We start from the raw sequence: 5,428 nt of genomic DNA on the forward strand, positions 1-5,428 counted from the left end.
TCCCAGGCTGTTTGTGTTTTTAAATTGACGACTTCATTTTAAAATTCAGGTGGAAATTCTAAGTAGCTAGAATAACAAAACAACTTTGAAAAAGAAGAATACGTTTGGAGAACTAACACACATACACGGTCAATTGATTTGGGGCAAATGGCCAAAGGCAATTCAGAGAAAAAAGAACATTATTTTCTACAAAAGGTCCTGGAATAATGTCACGTCCACGTACAAGAAGAAAAATGAACCTGAATCAATAGCTCACATCATATACAAAAATTAACTTAAAACGTAAATCCTGAAGCTGTGAGTCCTCTAGGAGAGAATGTAGTGATCTTGAGTTATGCCAAAGACTTCTAGTATTTGACACCAAAAAGATACTCCATGAAGGAAAAATGCTGGTGCCTTGGACCGTGTCACACTTAACGACTCTGCTCCTTGAGGTACACTGTGAAGAAGATAAAAAGACATGCTACACACTTAGGGGAAATATTTTCAAAATCACACATATGAAAGAGGATTTGCATATGGAACATATGACGAACTCTTGAAATCATAAGAAAACAACTCAAAACAGGGCAAAAAATGAAATAGACACGTCACAAAGATGGATAAAAAGCACTTGCAGAAATTCTCAACCATTACTGTTTATTAAAGAAATGCAAATACAGACGACCGTGCAATACCCCACACACCTGTTAGAAAGCTTAAAATTATAGCGCTGACCACATCCAGCATCCGTGAGGATGAGCAGCAACTGGACATCACCGTAGGGCGTCTGAAGGGACAGAACCGCTTTAGGGAGCAGTTCATTGGTTTCTAAAAATGGAAACACGCATCTCCCACGCGACCCAGCCACCGTGCTCCTGCACTCACCGAGAGAAACGAAGGCTCGTGTCTGTACAAAGACTCCTGTGCAAGTATTTATAGTAGCTCTACTTGCCAACAATGACGACAGCGCCAACGTCTCCCAACAGTGAGGGGACAAGTGTGTCGCAGTACGTCCATAATATGGAACGCGACTCAGCAACGAAAGGCGTGAACTGTGATGCAGCCCCGTGGCCGAACCCCAAGGTCATCACGTGGATGGAATAACCAAGACACGCTTTCCCTCAAAAGAGCACGTGCCCCCTGATCATATAATAGACCATCCACGAGTAAAGCAGCGTCGGTGCCGGGCGCGGGCGGTGCGGGGAACCTCCTGGGAGTGGTCGTCCCCGTGTGCTGTGTTGACAGCAGTGAGATTGCGCGGCGCACCCATGCGGTAAAGACTCACTACGTTGTGTGCCTTAATATCTATAGTTTGCATGATAGTATGGCAATTATACCTAAAGTTGTTAAAAAATAACGTCATGTGCCGTGATTTTTCCACTCAACGGTGCTCACCGTCTTAAGCATAATCCGTTAATAGCAAAGAACCCAGAGGACACCACCTTTTCTTATCAGAGGCTCACACACACGCACGTCAGTATCACATAAAATGTTAAAACGAGGCAATCACAGATAGTATTGTCATTCATTCCAACCCATACCCATCTTGGTGAAATAAATGATTTACAAAAGATTTCTTACATAATGACAGAAAACATTACGTAACTCAAAACCTGCCCACCTGTGTATTCGTGGGTCCAACACAGTAAGAAACGCACAAGCACAGCGAGGTCACGTTACCGCGTCCGTGCGCCCTAGCAGTGACGCTCCTGCGGGCTCAGTTCTAACTGGTCCACTGTGCCGTGTCCGGGGGTGTCGCCGACGACGACGGGAGGCAGGTAGGGTCCTGCTGTCAGGGAGTTCATCTGAAGTAAACCTCAGCGGAGGAAGAAGTTAGGGAGCAAAGGATGCCCCACTTCACCAAGGTGCGTCAGCGGCTCCAGATGTCGCCTGACTTCTGCGCGCTCTCTCACCCCGTGAGTTGCTGTCGTTATAAGGGACAGCCGTGTAGGTCTGTGTGTTTATGTCAGTTCTGTGGCTTGTAGTTTTACAAAGAGAGAACCGATACACGTACCTCCCGAATTGGAGCCTGCATTTCAAAGCGATTTCTCCCGACATTGGGAAAGTATTTGCATATTTGCTGGGAGGAGGGAGGGAAGAAAGGAAACTGCTCTGACCACGAGCTGCTTTTCCTTCCCAGATGTGCTGGAGGCTGTAACCACGGGCAGAGGCCTGTCCGTGTGCCACAGTGGGCCGCTCCGAGCGTGGGAGCGGGGACGGAGCAGAAAGCCGCACGTCCCATCCCAGACGCCCTCCCCGGGAAGGAGCTCACAGGGGCACTCGGCTACAGGAAACCTTATCTCCCTGGAGCACCAGGGGGTCTTTGCTCCTCCTCCTCCAGCCAAAGGCAGCTCGCTCTCCCGCCCTGGCCCCTCTGGCTGAGGGAGCCCCTCGCCCTCTGCCTCCGCCACGGTTCTCACTGTTCTGGGTGCTGCACTCAAACCACACTCAAGCCCAGTGGCTTAAAACCACGTCCCCAAGCCCTGGGCTGCAGACCGGGACCTGTTAGGAACGGGGCCGCACGGCAGGAGGTTAGCAGTGGGTGAGAGCAGAGCGAAGCTTCCCCATCGCTCGCGTCACCGCCCGAGCTCCGCCTCCTGTCAGATCACCTCGGTGTTAGATTCTGCATTATGGCGCGTTGTATGATTATCTCGTTATATATTACAATGCAATGATAGCAGAAATAAAGAGCACAATAAATGTAATGCGATTGAATCATCCCGAAACCATTCCCCCCGAACCGAGCCCCCCGTCTGGGAAAAATTGTCTTCCATGAAACCGGTCCCTGGTGCCAGAAGGGTTGGGGACCGCTGGCTTGAAACAATGCGTTACTGTGTCTCGCGTCCCACAGCGTGACCGAGCTCAGCTAGGCGGCTCCTTTGCTCTCGTGTGACTGCAGCCAGAGGGCAGCCAAGGCCGGACCCGTCGGAAGTTCCACTGCACTGGACGTTAGGTGGCCTCCCTGCTGCGTGCCTGGTGCGCAGCTGGCGGGAGCGGAACCGCTGGGGCTTGTCTGGGCGTCCTCGCAGCGGGGTCCCAGGGCGGGCAGGCGTGTCACGCGGTGGCTGGCCTCCCCCGCATCAGGTGTGCAAGGGGCAGCGGTGGAAACCGCCAACCCCTTGAGGGCTGCGGAGCCAGTGCGCCGGCCGTTACCCACACTGGGCGGTCAGAGCGGGTGGGGGCCCTCACAGATCCTGGGGGGCAGAGAGAACGTCTGCCTCTTGGTGAGATGTGGCAGGGACACGTCTCAGAAGAGCAGAGGGGTTGGGAGCTATTGTGGCCGTCGGGAAACATGACCCCAACACCCACCGACTGTTTTCCTCCCCGTCTGTGCGCAGTCCTGGCCAGGACATCGTGGGGGTGGACCGGCCCTTCCACTCAGGCAGAGGAGGCCCCCGCTGGGCTGTGCTCCCCAAGCGCAGAGAAGGGCCGGGCAGGTGTGGACGCTGCTTATCCACATCAGGGGGACACAGCAGTCACGGGGCCTCCAGCCTCCTTGGGGCCTTAATAGGGTTTTCTTTCAATCGAAGTCATTAAAAAGCCTTTAATTTTGTCGTTCACTGCTCCCTACTCCTCCCTGCTGGTCGTTTGCATTTGCGATTAACAGGATTTTATTGAAGATGTACGCATATCTTTATTATCTCTGAAATCTCGAGCCCTTTTTCATAGACTGAAATGAAGCCACGGCCTACTTTCCCGACACAAATCGGCTCTCTCTCCAGAGAGGCACCCGGGAATCTCCTGATTCGGCTCTCAGGGGAGGCCGCTGCCGGCCACGTTTAGGCAAACACAGCCTGAGCCCAGAGAAGGGTTAATGGCGGAAACCGAGGCCGGGACAGAAAGACACAGGCCCTGCCCAGCCCCGAGGCCACTCGCAGCAGTTCCGTTTCCAGTGGAAGCGGGAGCCGCTCCCTGGTCTGCACAGGCTGGGGACGCAGAGCCCGGTGTGCTCACGTAGGGTGGGATTAATCGGGCAGTCGGCGAGTCTCGGGCGTAACAGAGATTTTACTGCAGCTCCCTTCAGGAACTGGGACAGCAACCGGAAGGGCCGTTCTCGGTGGGCCGCGAGAACAGTGCCCTCCGTGTGCGGCAAGGAGGCGGACGTGGCGTCCACGCATCCGCCTCAGTCACAAAGGCGATTAACCCAGCGAGCCCGTCATCTGCCTGGGCCTAGGACGTGCGGCCGTCCCCCAAGCGCAATGACATTCAGTTGACGGCGGTTGTGCCGGCGAGCGGGGACGTCCACGTGACTTAGGTTTTCAGAAGCGACACAAACGGCCATGTGGGATTTACAACGAGAGCAGCTCTGTGTTTCCACAGTTCAGATTTTGGAATTGCGCCTTATTTACATAAGAAATCACATTTGGGGCTCATTTGCATACCACACTGAGAAAACGCTGCTTCCAACAGTGGCGGCAAAGTTAGCAGTGACAGATACCAGGCGCGTCAACTGTCCCCCGCGTAGACGTGAGCTGCGAGCCTGTCCCTCCACAACGCTGGTCAAAACCCGCACTGAACGCGGCAGTGTTCACATACACGCGGGCACTAACCGCCTGGCACCCTCTGCCGCCCCTGCTGGAACAGGCTCTCAGTACACACAGCAGCTGCCCACGGCTGAGCATGTTTTAACTCGCTGGACCACAAACCCGCAAGTTTCCTTACAACTGAGCTTTGGGTCACGGTTTTTCTTCTCGGCCTTGCAAGACGTATCCAGGGAACCTTCTAGATGACACATGGCCCTGTGGGCGCAGACTTCCCTGGCCTTGTCGTCCCTGACCATGATAGCAGACGGCGAGATCTCCGGAGGGCGGGGCCTAGGCTGCCCCTGAAATGCGCCCCTCACGGTGGCCCCGAGGGGAGCGGGAGCCTGGCTGCCTGTCCTTCCCACCAGAGGAGGACGGAGACCCTCCCCTCTCTCTGCACCCCCTGAATGCGGGAAGCTCTCCCTCAGGACCCCCGAGAACGAGGTCCCCACCCATGGGAGCCGTGAGCTGGTGTCGCCGCAGGCCGCTAGCTCCACGGAGCAGGAGAAAGAAGCATGGAGCCTCCCGCCTCCTCTTGGAGCATCTGCTCCCGGAGGCTGCGCGGCTCTGTCACTGAGCTTGGTCCAGCAGGGGCTGGACCTCCCACCCAGGCACGGGCGTCGGCAGCCCCGGCCCAGAGCATGGCCTGTCCTGCTCGGGGGGTCCACACCCAGTGCCCTGGACCCTCAGGAAGGAACCAGACCACAGCGAAGCCAGCAGCTCTGTGTGGGGTGTGGCGAGGGAGCTTCTGTCCTCTCAGAGAACATTCCAGTGTCTTCCTCAGCACATGCCCATTCTGAGTTGGAGGAAAATGGACACATCTCTCCAGGGAGGTCAGGGCCCACCTGGGCTGTTTTTCTGTTTTAAATTAATTAAATATTGTTTTCAATTGACAAATTGAATTGTATATATTTACGATGTAC

Source organism: Propithecus coquereli, unplaced genomic scaffold (assembly GCF_000956105.1).
Source record: "Propithecus coquereli isolate 6110/MARCELLA unplaced genomic scaffold, Pcoq_1.0 Scaffold572, whole genome shotgun sequence".
NCBI lineage: Eukaryota > Metazoa > Chordata > Mammalia > Primates > Indriidae > Propithecus > Propithecus coquereli.